This window comes from Elgaria multicarinata, chromosome 7 (genome assembly GCF_023053635.1).
Source record: "Elgaria multicarinata webbii isolate HBS135686 ecotype San Diego chromosome 7, rElgMul1.1.pri, whole genome shotgun sequence".
Classification (NCBI taxonomy): Eukaryota; Metazoa; Chordata; class Lepidosauria; order Squamata; family Anguidae; genus Elgaria; species Elgaria multicarinata.
The window spans coordinates 31,367,870-31,392,929 of NC_086177.1; the positions used below are offsets into that span (position 1 = coordinate 31,367,870).

The 25,060-nt window shown below is 39.6% G+C and overlaps 2 protein-coding genes across 3 annotated transcripts in view; one reads left to right on the top strand and one right to left on the bottom strand.

The window, feature by feature from the left end:
- Nucleotides 1–25,060, bottom strand: part of LOC134401417 (enoyl-CoA delta isomerase 2-like) — a 313,853-nt gene that overhangs the window by 240,076 nt on the left and 48,717 nt on the right. The gene's annotated exons all lie outside the window — the stretch shown is intronic.
- Nucleotides 1–25,060, top strand: part of CDYL (chromodomain Y like) — a 231,210-nt gene that overhangs the window by 147,273 nt on the left and 58,877 nt on the right. The gene's annotated exons all lie outside the window — the stretch shown is intronic.

Sequence of the window (25,060 nt, forward strand, 5' to 3'; positions counted from 1 at the left end):
TCTACCATTCTATTTCAGCACTGGCTCCCTAATGAATGGCTGACCTGAGGCTAGGGCTGCAATTCTAAACACTCTTAAATACACTCAATGGGATTGACATCTGAGTAAGGTGCATAGGATTGTGCTGTAAGCCTTCTTATTTATTTGTTTTTAATAAAGCAGTTTCTAGAAAATCTTTCCCTTTTCTGAGCTATTCTGTTTTGTGAATAGTATTTATATTCGAAGAAAGTTAAGATTCTAACCTTTAGTCGATTTAGGATTGGATCTATCATCATAGTTCTTCCAGCAGAATGGATACCATTGGCGGAACAGGACTTCCCCTTCCTCTCCTTCTCCCTCATTCCCCAAGCCTCTGGAGCACATTTGAAGATGCATAAGGGGGACTGCAGGGACAAGGAGTTCCTGTTCTGCCCGCTGTATTGATTCCCCTGGCGAATATTGAAGTGAATCCAATCCCAATGCAGCAACGTCATCTTGAATGCGCAACAGTGTTACTCTAGGAATGTTTACTCAAAAGCAAGTCCCACTGTGTTCTGCCAAATGCTACTCCTGGATGAGTATGCATATGATTGCAGCTAAGCTACAAGTTTGCAGTTCCTCCCCGTTGTACACTTACCGTATTTCTTCGATTGTAAGACGCCATTGATTGTAAGACGCACACTAATTTCAGTACCGCCAACAGAAAAAACGACCTAAGACACACCCGCGATTCTAAGACGCACCCCATTTTTAGAGATGTTTATATGGGGAAAAAAGTGTGTCTTACAATCGAAGAAATAGGGTACATGCAAGTAAGCCCCATTGAGCTCATTGAGACTTACTTCTGAGTAGATGCATAGGATTGAGCTTCACAGTTGACATTGAGTTACTACAGTTACAACAGGGCTCTGATGTATATTAGGGTGACCATATGAAAAGGAGGACAGGGCTCCTGTATCTTTAACAGTTGTATTGAAAAGGAAATTTCAGCAGGTGTCATTTGTATATATGGGGAATCTGGGGAAATTTCCTCTTCATCACAACAGTTAAAGCTGCAGGTGCCCTGCCCTCTTTTAAATCTGGTCACTCTAGTACAGCTCCTGCAGATTTAACTGTTGTGATGAAGAGGAAATTTCCCCAGATTCCCCACATATACAAATGACACCTGCTGAAATTCCCTTTTCTATGCAACTGTTAAAGATACAGGAGCCCTGTCCTCCTTTCATATGGTCACCCTAATGCAGCGGTTCTCAACCTGTGGGTCGCGACCCCTTTGGGGGTCAAACGACCCTTTCACAGGGGTCGCCTAAGACCATCGGAAAACACATATTTCCGATGGTCTTAGGAACCGAGACACCGCTCCTCTGTCCGTCTCCAGGAAGGTGCGCCTACATGCAGATACGCCCACATACGAGTGCCCGGCCTGATGACATCATCGCGCCAACCCTATCACATACACCCCGTACAAGCAGCTACTCTGTTAAAAGCTATGCTTTAATTATGTTCAATTTATAACAATGAAAATACATCCTGCATATCAGATATTTACATTACGATTCATAACAGTAGCAAAATTACAGTTATAAAGTAGCAACGAAAATAATTTTATGGTTGGGGGTCACCACAACATGAGGAACTGTATTAAAGGGTTGCAGCATTAGGAAGGTTGAGAACCACTGCCCTAATGTATATGATGTAATAGTAATAAATGAAATATTTTGTTATTTTAGGTACCTTCCATAGTTCATTGTTGGAATTCCATGTGGAATATTCAGACAAAATAATACATTTGTAGAACTGAGATTCGATCCTAGAAAATATCCAAATTTGTTGGAAGTTATTTGCTATTTAATACAATAATGTATTTCTGTTTAAAATTATGATAACTGAGTTATGTTGATTTCCAGTTAAAATTGTTCAAGTTCTTAAAGGGCATGCAAAAGTTTAGGAAGTAATCCCAGAATAACAATCCTGGAAACATTAACATTTCCCAGAGATGGTAATTTAAATTGTAGTTCTTGGGGCAGTTGTTGAGGTTTGTCAATTTTATTTTAATAAATGACAGGCAGCTAAGTAATTGGCTAAGTGATTAGTAACAATAATATAATAAAAACAAACATTTGTATAGCACTGTCAAGTTTTCAAATCACATATGATTATTTAGTTGTAATCTTTATAACAAATTTGTAAGGTAAGTCAGTGTTATTATCCCCTATATTGCAGATGGGAAGACCGAGGCCTTGAGTGGCTTGCCTAAGGCCATGAGCTCATGATAGAGGAACCTGGAACTTCCTGTTTTTCAGCTTAACCTCTTAATCACTATGCCACACCAGCTCTCATGATCACTAATTGACTATTCACTACTCTGGTCAACAAGGTGGATTCAGTATTCTGACATCACTTGAGGACCAATGAAGCTCTTGGACTAGAGATATACAACCGTTTTCTCTACTTAGAAATACATACACTCATTGGTTGGTTATGTTCTGGTTTAAAAGATATCTCCAGTCTTAATGAAAATTCTCTGCATGTTATCATGAAAGCCAGCTAAACTCTGTGTACACATTAGCATGGACTTTGGGTAGGCTATGAAAAATTAAGCTTCAAATGCTGAGTGCTGTACAGACACCATTGTCCTTCTCTGCATTAACAGCGTTTTTAATGGTTCTTTATTTTCTGATTTAGTAATTCATATGCACTTAATACTTGGCATTTGCATAGTGCTTCTGAGTGTTCAAAGCACTTCACATATATTATGTAAGGTTGGTGATAATTATTCCCATATTACCAATAGAGGAGTGAGTCTGAGACAGACTTCGTTTATTTATTTACAGCATTTATATCATACTCTTCAGACAAAAAAGGCTCCCAGATCACCTTACAAACATTAATAATAAGATAGGCCCAGCCCTCAGGCTTACAATCTAAAATTCAATTTGAGTTTCCAAAACTATAGACAAATTATAGCTTGTTTGCTCTAATTTCCCATCTGCTCAGCAGTCCAGTTTCCGGGTGCAATGGGCTTTGGAGGCGGAGCAATAGCCATTAACTGTGGCTTGTCAATTGAGACATCATGTAAACTATAGGAAGGTTTCCTTATCCATGGTTTAGGTTGATGTCTGAATTAAATAACAGTGGCTTACCTAAGGCTACCTAATGAGTTCATGCCAGAGGCAAGATTTGAACTAGACATTTCTTGGCTCTCAGCTCACATTTTTAGCTGCTACACTATACCAGCTATCAAAAACTTGAAAGTGAATTCAATTATTTTTAATCCTATAAAGATATTTTCTGCAGTTACTTCATAAACTAATAGGGACTTACAACACAACTTTCATATATTCAGAAGAGTTTGTTTATATCCATAAATCTTTAAAAAAAGAATTAGGCTGTCTTCAATAAGAAAGTACTATAAAGTTTTATTTTTAATATCAAAAACATGTCAAGTATAAATTAAACAAACATAATTAATTGGAAATTGGAGCCAAATGAAATATGGACACACAAATATGTACACCTTTATAAGCACAGGTGCAGGCCAAGTTGCAGTGATATGCCACTAACTTACGGCCTGTAAACAAATCATGAAGGAATTAAGAGACAACTACAGTTAAAAGTAACCCAGTCAAAGTTTAGTTATTGCTCAGAAAGGAAGCCTCTAGCTGTTAAATTTAACAAAATAATTTTTAAAAGTATCTATACGCCTTTATAAACACAGGTGCAGGCCAAAGTACAATGATATGCCAGTAACATACATCCCGTAAACAAGTCAGGGACAGACTGTGGACCAAGTTGGCATCTATCTGCCTACAACTGTCTTCTACCATGGACAACTCTACGTTGCCATGAGTCGTATGCGCTCTTTCGTAAACCTCAATATTCAAGTCATCGATGGACCAGAACAAGGATATTTCAGTGGCCACAGTGGAGTTTACACCAAGAACATCGTATTTGAGGAGATTTTGTAAAGATAAAAGATGTAACACTTTGAATGTTTCAATAAATGCAGTTAGTTAAGTTGAACTATTTGTTAGATTTGATTTTTCTCCGCGAATGGTGTTCATGGGTAACCAACTGTTTTGGTTTTTTTAATCATCACAGCACATGCCATCTGGTATTTCATGTGATCTTAGGCTAATTACTTTTCTGCCTCAATGATGCTTTTGTAATCCTTTGCAGTATCAGAAAGAACATTTAAATATTTGTGAAATATTTTGATAAAGTTCTTTCTAGTCTTTTTCTACCTAAGCCTCAGCCATCCAGTTCTTTCTAGTTTAATGAGGTTTCCCCTCATCAGAATATTTAGAGAAGGAAAAAAACTGGAAAAGTGTTGCTTTTTGTGATGAATCCATGCAATCTTCCGTTGGAGTCCTTTATGGACCAGGGACCTCTCTTGCAGGCAAAGATAGCAAAGAGCTTTATACAAATGCTTCCTGACATCATAGTTCCAGTACCTGATGTTGCTTGAACGACTAGGAAGTCAACATGTTAGGATGTTTCGCAATTTTATAGCTTCAATTAATAATTTCCTTATTAAAAACCATTCTTTTTTAATGGACAGTAATTGCAGTAGTTCACAGGGGTTTCACCATCAATACTATTTTTCAGTATGATAAGTTGATATAAGACAATTTAGCTGTTTTCAGCCTAATACAGTAATCAGAGTAGGTAACATCCAGCCCTTCAAGTTACAGAAGATGGCCTGGTTTGCATGTATAGACAATTCAGTCATTGAATCGTAAATTGTTGTTAAATTATAGGTTATTATTACATGCAAACCCTGGACTATTGTTTAAATATGTTAACCACAAACAGCCCAGGAAGAGAAACCATGGTTTGTTGTTGCATTGTGAATTCTTGGTTGTTCATGGTTAACAGCCCATAGTTGAACTTTAGTGTAGGGTTCGCATGTAATGGCAACCCACAATTCAACAACAAACCACGATTCAATTACAACCCATACTCTCTGGGTTGTTATTATCGTATGAACCAGGTTGTACTAGATCCCTCAAATTTAAAAGAAATACATTTTCCCACCCCCACACTATTGTTTACTGTTCATGGAAAGGGATTTCCTCTCTGAATTGAATGCCTTATTTTCTGGTTCAGCTATGCTTCACAGTCCTATTCTACAACTTTTATTTCCCAGTCACGGTTACAAATTCCTGAAGGATTGCTAGTGTTGCTACCTGTAAAATGTTCATCACCTGGGCTCAGTAATATTATTATAGGATAAGTACAGAAAAAAGTCTATAATAGGTAGGTGGCTAAAATGAAATAGTGATAGTATTTAATCAGATTGAATAGAAAATGGAAATAAGGAGAGACACTTTGGGAGGGAAATGGCAGTCTATTAAGTAGCACATGATATCGAGCCAACTCATTTTCTTTGACCTTGAAACTAGCTGGGTGTTTGCATATTTGTATCATGCCTGTACACATATGCACATTTTAGAGTTACTGATATGATAGCATAGCAACTTGTAAAAGGCTAGTTTTCGTTCTGTTCTGACAGTGACAGCTAGATTCTCCCAGGAAAGATAATAAAGCTTACAGCAGAGACGTAACCTATATACAGGGGTAATGGAATTAAAAGATAATATACATGAGTTATGTGCCTCTGGACTTATGGGAAAAATTATTGTCCAGGCTTGTTCGGACAGTACTTTCCCTAGATCGTACCCAGGGAGAGACTGAGAATAGGCCTCTCAACACCATGGGGAGAATGAATGAATGAATGAACCACAGAAAGTGTGGGGCTGTTCAGACCATTAGCAGGGGTAACGGCACAGCAGTGGTTGTTTCCCCTGCTTCCATGCCCAGGATTACCCTAATTACCTGCAGCGCTTCGTGGGTTGCTGTGTCGTTCGAACCCGGAGTGTGATGCAGGCTTAGTGCATTTTTGGCCACCTTACAACCCCCACTGCAAGCCATGGGTTGTAGGGTGGGTGAAAATGCAGTATGCATTTTTGACGAGACTGCAACTCTTGGCATGGGTAATTAGGGTAATACCAGCACGCACAACTGGCACACACAGTGCCACTAAGTTGTTTCTCCTGTTGATTGTCCAAACCTGGGACTCTGTCTTTGAATGCAGAATCTCTCCTATTCTGCAAGATAAAGCACCTCTATGTGTGTTGGGAGGCATTTCTTCCTATTGAATGAACAAAAACGGATAAAGGGAAGAAGTAAAGCAGTCACATTTAAAGAGAGCGCATAAAGATGCAAGCCCTAATTAGATATTAACTACAATGGAAGAAGCCAAAAGAAAAGTTGATTTTTTTAGGTTCTGTTCATGAAGACAGGAAAGCTTAATTGTTGTAAACTTCCTTTAAAAAGAATTGGACTGATAGGGTATTGGCTAATATATTTAGACTAATTAAGAATTAAAATTAGGAACAACACTTCTGTGATATTAAAGGAAATTTTGCAGGAGTCTCTACTTCTCAGGAAATATGAATAGGCAGCATTACTGCTTAGCTGAAAAGGGAGCAGGGAGTATCCTGTTAAACTTAAGTGCATCTTGAATAGTTGTATAAAACCCTAGAAATTACGTGTAGCTATTAGTAAGTTAGAAATGAATAAAGTGCAGGGTCTAAGTAGGTTTGCAGAGAAATACTACAAAGCTTTTTTCTCACGTGTTTGATAGTCCTTTGAAAAGAGTTCATAATAGCAGTTGAGGATAACAGAATTGCTGACAGTTAAGAACTTGTCATTGTTATACCCAAAGAAGGGAAACACCCACCCATCATGTACAGCCTCATAGACTAATAGAATTTTGGAATATTGGCCGTAAAATTCTGGCATCATATTTAGCATCCAGAGTGAATAGCTTTCTTACATTAAGTACATTAATTCTGACCAAACTTTTTTTTTTCAAGGACAGAAACTATCAATGTACATAAAAGTTAATATTACAGATGTAACCAGTAAGAGGCAGCCTCGTACAGTTCTATTCTTTTTAGAGCACAGAGAAAGATATTGATTGGATAAGGAAAGAGGATCCTATTGGGTACTTTAGGGTTTCAGTATAGGGAATAATTTTATCCAGTGAATTAAATTAATTTGATACACATGCTGTCAGATTTGTTTTGTGTACTTCATTACTCTTTTGTTTTCATTGAATCCTTTGCTATTAAGGTCAAGTAGAGGGGTTTCAGTTGCTTCGAGAGTATATGCCTATACACTGACAGTATGTTATTATGTAATTATTATTTATTACTTCCATTTATATATGAACTAAGTCCCCTAAGTGGCTTACTTGACAAGGATGACAAAAGTAGTGCCATCATAGTTTATTTATAAGCTGTTTTTCCATGTTAAAAGCATGGTCAAAGTGGCTTACAACATCAAGAACATTTACACAATAGAATATTAAATTTCCAACGAATTAACAGTTACTAATAATACTAAGGTTTAAATAATCATACACGTATGAACATCTCATGGTAATAAATGTATCTTGGGATTAAACAATCCAATAATAATTATAGTAGGGCCAAACAAAGGAAAAATAAACCAATCCAATTAGCAAAAATAACCACAGGAACAGCAAGCTTCAGCCAGTCAGGGACAGCCAGTCAGTTAGGGCCCCACCCTCCCAGACCAGGTGAAATGAGCCAGAGGAACTGGGACCAGGTTTGCACAACTCATAGCTAGATTGTCTCTAGGCACCTTCAGCAGGAACCACAGCAGCTTTTGTAGCTGGAGTCAGTCAAGGCCCTCCCCTCCTGGCAAGATAGAATGAGCCAGAGAAATCACAAAGAGGTCTTGCAAGACACACAGCTATCCAGTTCTAAAATCTGGATAAAAGTCAAGATTGAAGTGGATCCAAGAACATTTGGAGCCTCCTAGATACAACCAACTGAACTACCTTGGTGATGAAGGAGAAATTAGTCTTATCTTCTCAAATCTTCTTAAATATTTAAAAGGTGTTGTAAAAGAAAGACAATTACTTAGGATTTTGATCTATAAGTTAAGTTTTATCAAAACTAATGGGAATTAATATACTACACACTGCCCAATTCACACAATCACCGTGGGTAAAGAAGTCCATGGATTGAGAATTGTTTCCCCTCCAACAAGCCATGATGCATCTGTTCAGATGATATGACAAGCAACGCCCAAGTGGGTGATTAGGCAAATGGCACCCGGCTTGTTTAACCTATGGTGGTTGTGCGAACCAGGTCAATATGATTTTTAAAAAAATAACAAGACAGAAGTTAAACACAAGAGCTATAAAATATTTTGAATTAACCCGATGCCTGACTTGAAGCAGACCCAGATTTATAAAAATTTGTAATAATTCTCTTTTTATTTAATTGGAAAATGGTTTGGTGAAGTAGATTATGTCAAATGTTTTCATGGATAGATGGGTAGTGTCCCTATTATATGTCTGGGATTATGTTCTTATTTCAAGCAGTTCAAGTATTGGAAGTGTTGAAATAATATTAGAGGACTGTATCTAAATGTGACAAAGGAAAAAACTCAAGAATTAAACTTATGCAATTGGCTGTGGAAAATGGGGGAATGTCTATGCCTAAAGTTACAATTTTTGCAGCAGGTTTAATTCAAATTAGACAGTGATTATTAAAGGAAATCAATGAAGGTTTGGTTTGAAATTGAACAAACATGTGCTAGTTTACTCATATTTTATGAATACCAAATCCCCTTAAGGTAGAAAATTTTGTGATTTCCTATTTTTAATAAAGGCATGGGACAAAGTTTTACCATTAATATCAAAACCGAACTCAGTATTCAGTGTTGTTCGTATGAAAATTATTTTGATCCAAGGGTGTGTAGGATAACGAAGAAAGTGAGAAAAAATAATATAATAAAACAAAATAGTACGAACATTGAACTTATTAGCTTTTTGTCACACAGAAGAATTATATCTAGAAAAGATATGTTCAGGTTGAATCCAGTGGTGTACATCTGCCAGCAGAATGGACACCAATGCCAGAATGGATTCCCTAGCCAGCCAGCCCTCATACCTCCCAAATATGCTTCAGAGGGTTTGGAGAACCTCTGTAGCAAGTTTGAGGGAGGAGAGGAAAGGGAAGTCCTGTCGTGCAAGTGGAAATACGTCTCTGTAATATTGGATGTAACCCTTCATTCTTTGTAAAGGTTTGCCACCATATATACTGCTGCTGTGATATAGGAACATATAAAGATGCCTTATGCCAAGTCAGATCATTGATCCATCAAGATCACTAATGTTTACCCTGACTGTTAGCAGCTCCCCAGGGTTTTAGCCTTACCTGGAGATACCAGGGATTGCATCTCGTTACTTTTTGCATTCAAAGCACATGTTCAACCACTGAGCTATGGCCTCTGTAGGAAAAGAAGTAATGTTTGAAACTAGCCTAAGTATACTTCCCTTGGATATGCCATTTGTATTTGCACCTGTAATTCATGTAGAAAAGTGTTCCTGGTGATTGCTATATTATTGGGAATCTCTTTCTTTTAGGGTCCTTGCAGATCATCTTCTAGGGGCGTTTTAAAAGCTGATTAAGGTTATTGCGTCAGAAATCTCTGCATTTAATTTGTTTAGTACTGTCAGAGTTGATAGTGCCAATACTCTGTACAGCAGGTGAATATGGTGCAGGAAGAGAGATGTATTTAGAGACAGAGAGGATGCATGCACACTGCTGGATGTATAGAGCAGAGGGGAATCCCGAAGAGTAACCTTGTACAGAATTTTTTTTTTTAGCATTCAGATGGTTCTTGCTGCATTGAAGTATTTGTGTTTTAATGTGCTGTCATTCTGTTTGGTGATAGCATTTAAATTCTTTACTTGAAAATACTGTTTCCAACATAAAGAAATCGAATAACATGTTTTAGTCTATGTCTGTCTCACCTTTCATTGTATGGCACTATTAAAATGTTCACAATATTTAAGCAGTTTATTCCTATTTAGTGAGGGCCTAAATATAATGCAATTACAGTGTTGAACAATTACAGTGTTAAGCACAATTTTACTCCTCTCAAAAAGCATAACCTTGGAAAATACTGTCACCCATTTTTTATTTATCACAGTTCAAATGTTCTACAGTTACAGTATGTGTAGTGTAATTGCTTAGAGGAAGGACTGGTATCTTGGAAATAATGGAAAGCTATTTGTATTCTTTCTAGATAATTTATAGCGTTTCCAGAAAGTTTTGAATACAGACATAAACTTTCCTTATTGTTACCCCACTGCGCACAAAGCTATAAAAAATTTAATTGCTTTTCTTTGATCTGGAGGGTGAATTGGGAGCTGTAGGAGGAAGGGGTAATTCAGTCTGCTAGAGGTGTCTGTCCCCCATCCCCCCGGGAGAGCCCTGTTGGATAGAATGCAAAGACTACACAAATGTTTAATACAGTTGTCTGGTTATGCTATTCACACACTTTTTTTAATGTAATAACTTGACTTCTGGAATACTACATTCTTCTTGTGAGTTGTCATTTGTACTACACAATTCTAATGTATTTTGTTATTTTTAATGTACTGCTTAGCTCTAGAGTCCTTTTTGTTCTTAGCTCTAGAGCTAAACAAAATCAAATGAGCAGGAATGTTTCTCAACCAATCACCTGGGTTAGGTTTTAATGTGATATCAAAGGGCCATGGTCACAATTCAGTGTAATTCATTAAATCTTAGGAGAACTAGCAGGAAGCTTAAATCATTGATAATACTCAATAGTTATTCTGCTTTCCCACTTTATCTGTCACATCAACAATTCCTGCATTACTCAAAAGGAATTGTTAGCTGTCCAAGTAATACATCAGAACCATTGCTCGAGATGCACAGGTACATATGCACTGGTAAATGCGTATTTCTTCTTCGTGGTCTCTGTGCATCACACTGATGGGCTCTGCGCCTGCGCGGAGCTTCATTCGGGAAACTTCCACAGCCTAGAGTTTTGGCGGGAACCCTGTTCCTTCTGCGCATATCCCTAGGGGTTCCCGCCCACCTCTTCAGTTCTTCTTTGACCGCTATTGTGGCAACTTCAACTCGGGATCTCTCCATTCGTTAGACCTACTAGAGTAAAAATAAAGTAAAAATGTTATTCTATTTGTTCCTTTTTATTCATCTTCTCTTTTCTATATTCTAATCCTTCTATCTATTTGCGTTTCTTTTTATTTGCTTTTTCTTCCAGCGATCTTTCGATCGCAGTACCTCGCCGCATGGCCATTAAGGCCCCTTTTAGAAAATGTGTCCGATGTGGGAGTAAACTCCTCCCCACCGATGGACACTCCCTTTGCGTTCTATGCCTAGGCGAGGGCCATAAAGTAGAATCATGCCACCGTTGTATGCCGTTCACCAAACAAACTAGAAAACACAGGGCCGACCGCCTGAGATCCTTACTCTGGGACAATGCCTTAAGAGCAGTAGATACGCCCCCTAAGACCACCAAACAGGGGCCTACAGCAACTCCTGACCGAGGGGACGCGATGGATTTGAATATAATTCAAGTCTCTCCTACAAGGCCAGTCGTTTTTACCGCTCCAAATCCATCGACAACTGCTATTAAGCACACCAAAAAAATCAAAAAGACCAAACACATCGACTTACAAAAGAAAAAGAAGAGGAAACAATCGGAACCTCGATCTCCAGAAGTCCCACCTATAATGCCACCATCACCATCGGCAACCATTTTGGTACCGAGAGGACCTCCAACACCACTTCGAACATCACCCTCGGTACCAGCACCCACCTCGATACCGAATGCTTCGGTTTCCGAAGGGGAATTGGTGGAGCAGTCACCACCACCTATGGCAGAGCCGCCTATACTACCAGCCTCGCCAAGCCACTTGGAGCCTCGTAGCTCCACCCAAGGAGAAACACAGATCTACGAAACTCGTCATCGAGATCAAGGAGAAACACAGATCTACGAAACTCATCATCGAGATCATAGATCTAGATCCCCTCGCACAGAGTGGGACAGGTCTTCTCAGTACTCCCATACCAGGAGACGAGAATACTTAGATTGGGAACATTATCACCCACACCGCTACGAACAGGACTCGCGTCGATACCATGAATACCCACCTACCGCTTACCGACGCATTTCTCCTTCGCCAACAAGGCACGGACATAGCTCCGTATCGACGTGTATCCCCATCGCCATCTAGACATAGGCACCATACCGACACAGCTCCGTACCGACGAACACCACCGCCATCGGTACCGGGACAACATACGTCGACGCACTCGATACCGAGCCGCCCTTTATCACCACGCGAAAACACAAGCCTTGTTCTACAACACACTGAACGTGACTCTCCTACCGATGATGACTACCAGTCTGACTCCCTATCAGCTTCATCCGTCACGCCCTCCACTCCGTCCCCTGACGCGGCAGTAGGATCAAAAGAGCCTCCCTCCACACCTGAAGACGTCGTAAGCTTTTCAGAGCATATCCTCCGCATGGCCAGAACATTGGGGTTAGAGACCTAACAGCAGATCGAAAAACCCAAGGACCCAGTTTTCGATGCCGTAACGACTGAAAACCCTACACTAGTTTCCATACCGTACCTACCGACATTACGACGGACAGCGCAACAAGCGTGGAATAACCCATCATCTATGGTCCCAGCCTCTAAACGTCTGGAAAACATGTATAAAGTGCAGGAGGAGGAGGTTTCTTTCCTTATGAAACATCCAGCCCCCAACTCTATAATAGTGGAGTCGTCGCAGGGACGGTCACAGAAGATGCATGCCTCCCCTGTAGATAAAGAAGGTCGAAGACTCGATCTCATGGGACAAAGGGTCTATACCTCGGCATTACTCACCATGAGAGTAGCAAATTACCAAGCCGCAATGGCCCGCTACCAGTTGTTTTTATGGGAGAAGATAGGGCGATGAACTCCCGGATGATCGCAGAGACCTGGCCAGAATTTTTCAAGCCGAGGCATCCAATATGGCAAAACACCAAATACATTCTGCGAGACACCAAACCGACTGTGGCACCAGAACGATGATGGCTGCTGTCGCCCTTCACAGACATGCGTGGTTAAGGTCCACAGCCTTGTCGCAAGAGGCACGTACAAGGATAGAAGATCTCCCTTTTGACGGGGTCGGTTTGTTCCACGCCAAAACGGACGAAACTATGGACTCCGTCCAGAAAGCCAGGACGACTGCAAAAAAGATGGGCTTAACTCCTTTCCAACAGTTTCCCAGGCAACGTCGCTGGTACCGTCAGCATTACCAACCCCAAACACGTTTTTTACAAAACCGTTCCTTTTGACAGCAACAACAACAACAGCAGCCACAACAATCTAAACGATCCCAGTATTCTACAGGGAAATTTCCCACGTATCGCAAGCGCCAGGATTTCCAAAAGACTAAGCGTCTTTGACTACCAGTATCAAACACACGACACAACAACTCTCCACTTCAACAGTCACCTTTCCAATTTTTTCCATGCTTGGGAAAGGATCACAACAGACAAATGGGTACTCAGCATAATACAGACAGGCTATGCAATCGAATTCAACACCCCCCCTCCTTTCTCCGGACTAAAATTAACAACCCCATCTACGATACTCAAAAACGAAGTCAACACCCTGTTACAAAAAGGAGCTATCAGACCTCTATCCCAACATGAGATACTCGGATTTTTTTTACTCCCGATACTTCACGGTCCCCAAAAAAGATGGGGGTCTCAGGCCCATTTTGGACCTCAGAGATGTAAATTTTTTCATAACAACCCAAAAGTTCAGAATGGTTACTCTCTCATCCATCATCCCATTACTTTCAAAACGAGACTGGTTCGTCACCATAGACCTCAAAGATGCATATTTCCACATCTCGATACGAGAGGACAGTCAACCCTACCTCCGCTTCGCAATAGGGAAAAGCTTCTACCAATTTCTAGTACTTCCTTTCGGGTTGGCCACAGCACCAAGAGTATTCACAAAATGTATGGCAACTGTATGCGCGCATCTCAGAACTCTAGGCATACAAGTCTATCCATACATAGACGACTGGCTCTTGGTAGCAAAGACTTATCATCAGCTCCAACACCATCTCTCCACGACATTGGAAATATTGTACAATCTAGGTCTATGTGTAAACACAGAAAAATCTGTACTTCAACCCACTCGCACCATCAGATTCATCGGCATAGACATAGATTCGGTACACAGCAGAGCGTCCCTCCCCATGCAAAGAGCCGTTGCACTATCCACCCTCGCCAAAAAATTACGAACACGCACCACAACATCTGCTCACCAGGTGCAAAGACTGTTAGGCTACATGGCAGCATCAACAGCCGTCCTATCATTCGCAAGACTCCACATGAGAGATCTGCAACATTGGTTCATCCGCAACTTCAACAACCAACTAGACGATCAGCGCACCAGACTCCAAATACCCAACAGGATAAAAGCTTCCCTGACTTGGTGGGAAAATATACACAATCTCACAGAGGGAGTCCCCTTTCGAAAACCACACACTACCAAAACAGTAACCACAGATGCCTCACTCTCCGGCTGGGGAGCACACTGTGGCCCACTCAAGGTACAAGCTCTGTGGTCAAGATCAGAAGCAATAAATCATATCAACTACCTAGAACTCTTAGCAATAGAAAAGGCCTTGAAATCCTTCGCAGTGACTTTGCATTACCAACACATCACAGTAGCGTCAGACAACACCACAGCTGTTTTTTACTTAAACAAACAAGGAGGAACACGATCCAGCCGCCTCCTCCACCTTACCAAGAGGATATGGACTTGGTGTATCAGACACCACATTCACATCACAGCCATACACATAGCTGGACAAGACAACACAGTGGCCGATTTGCTAAGCCGCACATCACTGAATACCCACGAGTGGATGCTCCACCGCGACTTTGTCAACATTTTGTTCAATCAATGGGGACGTGCTACTGTAGACCTCTTTGCTACAGAGATCAATGCAGTGTGTGCGCAATTCTGCAGCCGAGCCGGCAACAGCCCAAATTCAATAGGAGATGCATTCACCATCAAGTGGGAAGGAACTCTATTTTACGCTTTTCCCCCTATCCCACTTATGACCAGAGTCCTGACAAAGATAAAGGAGGACAATACAAATTGCATCCTTATAGCCCCCTGGTGGCCGCGCCAACCGTGGTTCACCAAGCTACTTCTCCTTTCCGACAACCGCTTTCACAAACTGCCTCAACTGCCAGATCTGCTGACAACACACCAAGGTCACATCAGACATCCGAATGTCCAAACACTACGGTTAACAGCCTGGAGGATCATGCATTAGATCCCTCCTGCTTGCCTGGACCAATACGACAAATAATAACTGAATCCAGAAAACCGACCACACGCTGTTCCTACTTGGCTAAGTGGAAGAGATTCTCGCTATTCGCACAAAATCAAAATTTTCAACCACTAACAGCTTCCGTACCTCAAGTCCTAGAATTCCTATATTCTCTCCATCAATCTGGACTTAAACTTACATCCATAAGGGTCTATTTATCAGCCATCGCGGCATACCAAGGGCATAGAAACGTATGCCCTCTTTCCTCTCACCCACTCGTGAAAAGTTTTTTGAAAGGTCTACGTAACACATCTGGACTGTCAAGATCCATAGTCCCTGCGTGGAGTTTGTCAGTAGTCCTTCATGCCCTCACTAAAGCCCCCTTTGAACCGCTGGCAACTACCGATCTGAGACTTCTATTCCTCAAACTAGCCTTTCTAGTGGCAGTTACGTCAGCAAGGAGAGCAGGGGAACTGACAGCCCTAAGAATAGATTCACCATATCTAGTATTTCATAAAGACAAAGCAGTGCTTCACCCTGACGTCGCTTTTCTACCTAAGGTAATATCGGACTTTCATCTAGGACAGGACATTATCCTTCCATCCTTTTTTCCAGCACCATCAACGCCACTAGAATGCACCTTACATTCATTGGACGTTCGTAGGGCGCTGGCCTTTTACAAGGCAAGAACAGAATCCATTAGAACTACACCTCTGCTATTTGTGTCCTATGAAGGAAAATCTAAGGGTTCAGCAATCTCGTCTCAGCGACTCGCCACCTGGGTCGTTGACACTATAAAATTGGCATACGAAATTGAAAAACTGCCTGTCCCATTACAGGTTAAGTCACATTCGACGAGAGCAGTTGCCACGTCTGTAGCGTTTGGGAGAGGAGTTTCACTCCCAGCTCTCTGTAAAGCAGCCACATGGGCAAAACCTTCTACATTCGTAAGACATTATCGTCTCGACGTCCGTGCCAGACAGGATTGCACCTTCGGTCGAGCCGTCCTCTCAGAGATTCTTCACTGAAAACACCAGCCCACCTCCAAGGTATGTTAGCTTGCTAGTCGCCCATCAGTGTGATGCACAGAGACCACGAAGAAGAAAGTCAGGTTGCTTACTTGTAATTGTAGTTGTTTGAGTGGTCATCTGTGCATTCACACGACCCACCCTCCTTCCCCACTGGTGTACATCAATGTATCTCACCAAACAATATATGTCATAAGCAAAATTTCCTCTCAGTACTGGGTTGGCCACAATGTCGGTCACTTAGGAACTGAAGAGGTGGGCGGGAACCCCTAGGGATATGCGCAGAAGGAACAGGGTTCCCGCCAAAACTCTAGGCTATGGAAGTTTCCCGAATGAAGCTCCGCGCAGGCGCAGAGCCCATCAGTGTGAATGCACAGATGACCACTCGAAGAACTACAGTTACAGGTAAGCAACCTGACTATTTCATCTGCAAAGTTTTCTTCCTTGGAATGATGTTACAGCAGTGGTCAGTGTACAACTATTATTGGCTTGAATCTCTGTTTACTTCTTGTGGCATCTCATATGAGAATAGATCTTAGACAAGCAAATACAATAGCATACATTGCAAATGGGCATTACCATGAGAGCAAAAATAATAGCTTTACTAAGTGATTGCTTCTCCTGTAGAAAGTGCACTTAAAACTTCAGGCATAAATTTACTTTGGATTATCCAATCCTAAAATACAAGTGTGTTTCTCAAAATACTCCTAAAATACAAAGGAAGGTCATAATATCTCTCAGGTCTATGCCTGCTTGCAAAGGAGAACCAGATCCTGTGATTGTGTAATGGAATAGTTGTAAACGTTAGTGACAAGTGGCTCTTTGGATAATAACAAGCCCCTTCATAGTTTCTTGTCACAGTTTCAGCAGAAAAAGCATACATTTGATAATATGACATGGTGGTTCTTGCGGTTCTTTGTGCTTGGGATTTTAGAGGCAAAAATTATTGTTTCTGTCATATTTCTTGTAAAGATGTAATGATATTGCCATAATTCTTGTAGGGTGCAGTGGTAGAAATATTAGTATTCTGCTTCTGTGCTCAACACTTTTTCTGGCTTGTAGCAGTTCACTCTCCATGGTAAATAGGTCATCTGACTCATTCAGCACTGGCAAACCTGAAATATTGCATACCACTGCATACCTCCAATCCAGTTTCATTTGGAGCATCTGCACTGTGAATGTAATCCAGTTTTACCCGTCCAACTGTCATGGCTTCCTCTCCTAATTAAACTGGGGAATTTGTCATTTGGTGTAAAAAAGCTAATATCAAACATTTATTTATCCACACTTTCTTGGGGAACAGAAGAAAGCTAATGTCCGTCAAATTAGCGTAAAAGTGAATTACATTGGTAGTGCAGAAAATGCATCCTAAGGAGAAAGATGAGGACCACTCTTAACCTCATTGCAGTACAGCTCTACAGTTGGGATACAAATAAGTGTTATCTAGACAATTTTCCATAAAAGAATCAGCTCTCTTCTATATATTTCCTCCCCATGTCTGAATTTATTTACTTACGTATACAGCCATTTACCTGGTGTCTGTCTTGGTTTGATGCTGGACCATAGGCAGCCTAGTGAACTGGCACAGCAGAGTGGGAAGCATGAGTTACAGGGAGAGGGGGCCTGAGGGGAGTCCATCAAACAGCAATCAAATTACTCTGTGAGCTGCCTTTGCATGATGTTTCCACCCTATGCAGCTACCATCATGCAGGAATGTATTTTGATGGCCTGCCCATGGGGACTGTAATGTGTGAATCCACTCGCAAGACAATAGACTTACAGAGGCAGATTTGCAAATTTGTGTCAAGATCAGCCATCTGCATTCCATCTGTCTTTTGTGCACACTTCTTTCTCTCTGGCTGTATTGTACTTCCACTTTGTTCATCTTTGTGAATATCCACGCAAGGATTGTCAACTCCAGATGTTCAGCAGTCAGCTAATTTGATTTTAAACTACAGTTGTTGTTTTAAACTTCTGTCTAAGGACAGAATGATCCTTGTGAAGACATTGTTAATCTTTTATCCTCCATGTGGCCAAGACACGCTTTAAAATTAATTACTATTGGTTTTATGAGTTCAGAACTACATGATTCTCTGTGGAAAAACATTAACTGTATAGCAGAGCCACCTAACGTATGTGTTAATGACCTGGAAAAGGGAGTGAACAGGGACATGACTGAATCTGCAGATGAAATAACATTATTTATGATGGTTAATTCTTCAGTAGGCTGTGAGAAGGAAACCCAGAAGTCTATTTTAACACTGAGAAAATAGGCAATGTAATGGGAACTAAAATTCAACAATAAGTGCGAACTCATGCTTATGGTGATTAAATTTCAAATATTTACTCTAACATGGGATCCATGTTCGCTACCATCATTACTACTCAAGCAAGCAATCTTGGATAATGTAGACACTTCCTTGAAACATCAGTATGGAATGTTGCATGAATCCTTTTTTAAAAAAGGGATTGGAAATAAAGGTCTTGGTCCAAAAAAGCGTACAACTAGTTGTGTGTGTGCCAAAAGAGTTTTTTGTTTGGTTGTTTCAGAATGGCAGCCCTTCATGCTACATAGGAAACTACGTTTGAACCAGAGAGGGGTGTCAAAAGAAATGTTTTGATACACACCCCACACACAGATTGCTGTTTAAATAAAAGTCAAATTCAACAGGGCATGCAGAAACACTTTGGAGTGCAAGAAGACTCTGCCATATGAGGAAGTACATAATTAAATCAGCCAGCATCTGTTGAACAAATGGAATAGGCTTCAGCAGTTCTAGCCAAACTTTGTGCAGTGTAGGGTTGTATCCAATGTTAGTCTGGCTTAAGTCCCATTCATTTTAATGGATCTACTCTAAGTAGGACTAACATTAGATACAACCCATACACTGATGATGATAGTGAAACTTAAAATAGTGGTGTTCAAACATGTGTGTGTATTGCCAGAGCCAATTTAAGAATGTTTCCATAGGAAGCTGCCTTATATGAGGTCCATCTAGACCAGTATTGTCTATTGTGATTGGTAGTGGCTCTCCAGGTCTTGTATGCAAAGCTACTGTTGTGCTGCTGTTTTAATTGATGCATCTCGGGGGCGGAGCTTGGCAGCCATGGCAGTGGCAGGTTTCTTCTGAGGCTCTGAGCGGCGTTGCCGGAAAAAGCAATTATCTATTTTCTAATGGGCATAAATCTTTGAGCAAACGACAGGAAATGATTATAAAAGCTATCGGAGCTGGAAAGTGTTGAGAAGAGCCGATGGGATGAGGTGAGCTTGACGGAATGTCTTTATAAACTGCAGAGGCGAAACCGAAAGTAACATGATTGATGTCGCAGTTTGAAAAGAAAGAACTTATGCTTGTTAGACGTTGATCTGATTTACAGCGATCCTCACTTCTCATCCTTTATCTTAAGTTGGAAAGATTGAAATACTGGCTTTGAAGTTGTTTGCTGTAATCTTTGTAAAGTGGAAAGTGGAAGCTGTTTGCGGTGTGCCGAGAAGGGGGGGGTGAAGGGGAAGAAACAGCATTCTGTGAGGGAGATGTGGGATTTTGAGAAACTGTGAATGATTGGATCTGATCCCCTCTAGTGAATGCTGTTGTGAACTGAATATATTTCCTCCCCCTTGGGAAGAAGGTGGTGTGTTTGGCACATAGAAGAGAAGCCAGTAAAAGTTGCTAAGGAAGTGGGGGCTCTAAGATTTATGCCCTACTCAGAAGGGTCCTATGTCCAACATTAAAAAAAAGATTAAGAAGTGGGAAAAGTTGAATATACAAAAAAAGAAACCTTCAAATCATAATTTAACCCACCTCTCCCACCTGGAAGATACAGCCCCTGGAACAGACCAGGAAGACGAAGTTATAGACCCAGTTTCTTTGGATACAGTACCAAATAAAGAAAAGAATATGGCTGAAGGGGGAAAAGCAATGGGCAGCAACTTTCCCTCCCTAGCAGAAATTAAGGCAGTTATTGTAGAGAATAATATCATCATTTTTAAAAAAATGGATCTGCAAATGAATGAATTTAGACAACAAATGCGTGTTCTTTCGGATAAGACCGCAGAAAACTCGGATAAGATCAAAGAGATAGAGGCAAAAGCGGAATTGGACCAGAAGAAGCAAGAGGCCTTTGAAAAATCAACAAATATTCAATTTAAGGAATGGGAATTACGTCTGATCGCCTTGGAAGGCCAATCTCGTAGATCTTCGATTCGAATAAAGCAGCTGAAGCAGATACAAGGAGAAGATCTTAGAGAAATCATTCTGAACTGGTTCAAAGAGCTGATGCCTGACATACCAATAGATGGATCGGATCTGGACCGAGTCCACCGCGTGGGGGGGCAAAACTACAAAGGGACTAGAGATATTTTGGTGAAATTTGGTAACTATTATAAAAAAGAGCAAATCATGAAAGAATTGAGATCTTTGACCCAGTTACAATATAAAGGCAAAGCAGTGCAAATTTATAATGATCTTTCTCAACATACATTAAATTGGAGACGGAGTATTAAACCAATAACTGGAATGTTAATGCAGAACAAAATTCCATACGCATGGGGTTACCCGGTTTTCTTAAGATTTACATATGGGAGGAGGGAACACAGAGTAACCTCATTGGATCAAGGTAAAGAATTGCTGAAGAGGCTGGGTCTGGATGGGGAAGCAAATGGGGCTGGAGTGGGTGGGGGAGGGAATGAGGCTGGGACATCTGGAGAGTAAGAGAATTGTTAATTATGTTTGGAGATAATTGCAAATAGAAATGCTAATATAGAAACCTGCCGGCCAGGCGCAGCACTGCCTCCCCCCCCCCTTTAAAGTAGATGGCTGGAGTACTAGACTCACGGGGATATGGGGGGGGGATTAGAGTGGGGGGGTGGGGAGGGGGGGAAGGTAGGAGAGGAGGGATTGGGGTAGGAGGGTGGGGGTTTTATGTATGGAGTTTGTTTTTTTATGTAAGCAAGTTTGAAATGCTGAGCACAAGGGATCGGAAGAGATTTCAAAAGGGTGATTATGGATAAAAAGATAAAGGTATCAACACTCAATGTTAAAGGTTTGGGGGCAGTCGTGAAAAGGAAGAGAATAGAACAAATGCTTAATAAAGAGGGATCAGATATTATAATGGTCCAAGAGACACACCAAGGCTCCGAGAATTCGAATATGATAAAATTAAAGTGGTTAGCCTATTATGAAAAGTCATTAGGGACATCGAAAAAAAATGGAGTGGCCACTTTGATTTCAAAAAAAAGTGGGTTTATATTAGAAGAAGTAAAAAAGGATGATAAGGGCAGATATCTTATGTTAAAAGGTAAAATTGAGGGAAAGGTTTATACTTTGATTAATGTTTATGCCCCAAATGAGAGGCATAGAGAGTTTTTTATAAAGTTGTTTAAAGAAATAGAAGAATTTAAGGAGGGGTATGTTATATTAGCTGGGGATTTTAATATGGTTATGGATAATAAACGGGACAGGTCAAATCCCACTAATGCTGAAAAGAGGAACAATATGACTATATTGAATAAATTAGTAAAAGAAAATGATTATTTAGATTCGTGGCGTTTACTTAACGGGAATAGGCCTGGATTTTCATACTTTTCCCCAGTTCATCATACATACTCCAGGATAGATTATATATTTGTTTCAAAAGATTTTGCAACGAGGATTTGTAAAATGGAAATGGGGGTAATAAAAGTAACTGATCATGCCTTGTTAAGTCTAGAATTTACAGTTAAGAAAGATTATAAAGAGGCATATAGATGGAAGCTGAATACAAAGATATTGAAATATAATAAAGTAGTAGATAAAATTCGGAAGGAACTGTCGGAGTCATGGGAAATTAATGAAAAAGGAGGAACAGCTGGGTCAGTCATTTGGGACACCATGAAGGCTGTAGCAAGAGGAATCTGTATTAGAGAAACATGTAGTTTAAAAAGACAACAACGTGCAGAACAGGAAAAGTTAGAGATAGAAATTAAAAACTTGGAGGAAAGATATTGGCGAGTTAAAGATAAATATAAATTAGTGGAAATACAAGCTAAGAAGAAACAATTAGAAAATTTAAATATAGAAGAGATTCAAAAGAATTTAATGTATATGAAAAGGGAATATTTTGAAAACAGTGATAAGAACTCGAGGTTGCTTGCCAAGCTCACACAAAAAGAAAAAGGGAGGAATGGGATAGAAACGTTGAAAGATAGCCGAGGGAATTATTGTCATGCAATGAAAGCTAAAATAAAAAATTTTCAGGAATTCTATCAGGAATTGTATAAGGGTAAAGAAATTCAACAAGAAAAGGTGGAGGAGTATATTGGAAGGTTTATAAAGAAGGGAATAAAATTAGAATATAAGGAGTTAATGGAGTCAGTAATAACTCAAAGAGAAGTTGAAGAGGTTATTGATAAGTTAAAAGTTGGTAAATCACCGGGAGCAGATGGTTTGGGTCCAGAATATTATAAGGTCTTCAAAGACTGTTTAGTTCCAAAATTAATGGAACTTTATAATAGGATATTATCAGGAGAGAAGATACCTGAATCATGGGAACATTCAGTGATAATTCTGATCCCAAAACCAGATAAAAATTTGACTAATCCCGATTCTTATAGACCTATTTCTTTAATAAATCAGGATGCTAAAATTTTTACATCTATTATGGCCAAACGGCTAAATAAATTTTTGGCAGAATATATAGGAGCAGATCAATGTGGGTTTGTGGTAGGAAGGCATATGCATAATTTAGTGGGTAGAGTTTTAAATGTAATAAATGTAATAAAAAAAGTAAATATTAAGGCAGGTATTATGGCATTAGATATTTTTAAAGCTTTTGATTGTGTGAGCTGGCAGGCACTAAAGAGTATTATAGATAAATTGGGATTTGGAAATAAATTTAAAAATGTAATAGAACAGCTATATTCCCAAAATACGGCGGTAGTGGTGGTAAATGACGGACTTACTGAAAAGATACGACTAGCCAGAGGAACAAGACAAGGATGTCCGCTCTCGCCGGTCCTGTTTGTAATGGTTATGGAAGTTTTGGCGAAGGCACTAAGGGAGGATGAAGAGTTAGAAGGAATTGGAGAGGTAAGGGAAATAAAGTTAAACATGTTTGCGGATGACACTTTATTGACCATTAAGAATCCATTAAGAAAATTAGAAAGAATTAAATATCAGTTGAGGGAATTTGAGGAAATTACAGGGTTAAAAATAAATTGGTCTAAATCAGAGATGATGTTGTTTAACTATACCAAGAAGGAAGAAAAGGATTGGGAATTTAAGGGAATGGAATTGAAAGTTAAGAATGAGATTAAATATTTGGGAATTAAAATTACAAAAAATTTAGAGAATCTTGAAAAGGAAAATTTAACGAGGTTAAAGAAAGAGGTATTAGAGAAATTGGAGAAATATAAAAGATTAAATTTATCTTGGTTTGGAAGAATAGCCTTAATAAAAATGAAGATATTAGCTAAAATTAATTTTGTATTTAGAATGTTACCTATAAAAATATCAGAAACTGAGATAAAAAGTTGGCAAAATATTATTAATAAATATTGTAATGGAGAAAAGAGAGCAAGAGTGAATAAAAATAATTGGTACCTAAGCCAAAAAAAGGGGGGAATGGGTCTCCCAAACATAAAATTATACTACGTAGCAAATAGATTAAGACATGTTGTAGAAGCAATTATGGGAGTAGGAGATTTATATTGGATGGAAGAAAAAACCATAAATAAGGTAGAGATGAATTTGGAGAATGTTTTTTTTAAAGACGGAGGAAGAAAGTGGGTTGGAAGTATAGATAATCCACTCCTGAGGACTCAATGGGAAATTTGGAGTAAATTTAAAGGGAAGCTGCTTCCGAGCAACTCTCCCTTAGCACCGATAATAATGTTAAAGAATTTCCCAGAGGATCTAAAGGGTAGATTATGTAAAATATTAAAAGAGAAAAATAAAATAAGATTAAAGGATTGGGTAAGAGATATTAAAACAAGAGAGGATATGGAAAATTTGTTAAAGGAGAAGAAGCTATCTTGGCTAGAATATGGTCAATTAGAGCAATGGAATAAAAAGTGGATTAAAGATAATAGAATGTGCAGAAAGATGACGAGGTTTGAAGAATTAGTAGTAAGTAAGGAGGAAGGGAAAGGAGGGAGTATAGTTTCAAAAGGATTAATGAGTGAAATATATAAAATATTGTTAGAGAAGGAGTTTAGAGAGAATACAGAGAAAATGGTTTGGGAATCAGATTTGAAGATACAAATAGGGCGACAGAGCTGGGAGGGACTATGGAAACAAAGAGTGTTGAGAAGTTTATCAGTAAGAATAAAGGAGAATTATTTTAAAATCCTATGGAGGTGGTACCTAACCCCGGTTAGATTGAATAAGATAAGTGATCAACATTCAGCAAATTGTTGGAGAGGTTGTGGGGAAAAAGGAACGTATTTACATATGTGGTGGCAATGCAAATATGTACAAAGATTATGGAAGATGGTGTTCTCAGAAATTGAAGAAATAGTGGGAATGAAAATAGAACAAACACCAAAAATAGCATTGCTGTCACTATTTGAAGATATAAAGTGTGGAAAAGGAACTATAGAGCTGATATCGAATTTGTTGGTTGCAGCACGACTGATGGTAGCTAGGAACTGGAAGGTCCAAGGGGAATATTCTATTGAGGAATGGTACAAAGAAGTATGGGACATAGCCATTAATGATAAACTGACATGTAATATTAAGTGGAGAAAAGGCGTAACTAAAATAAATGAGTTCGAAGGAATTTGGAAACAGTTCCTAGTGTTTGTGTTTACTAAGGGAAGTGGGAAACCACCAGCAGAAG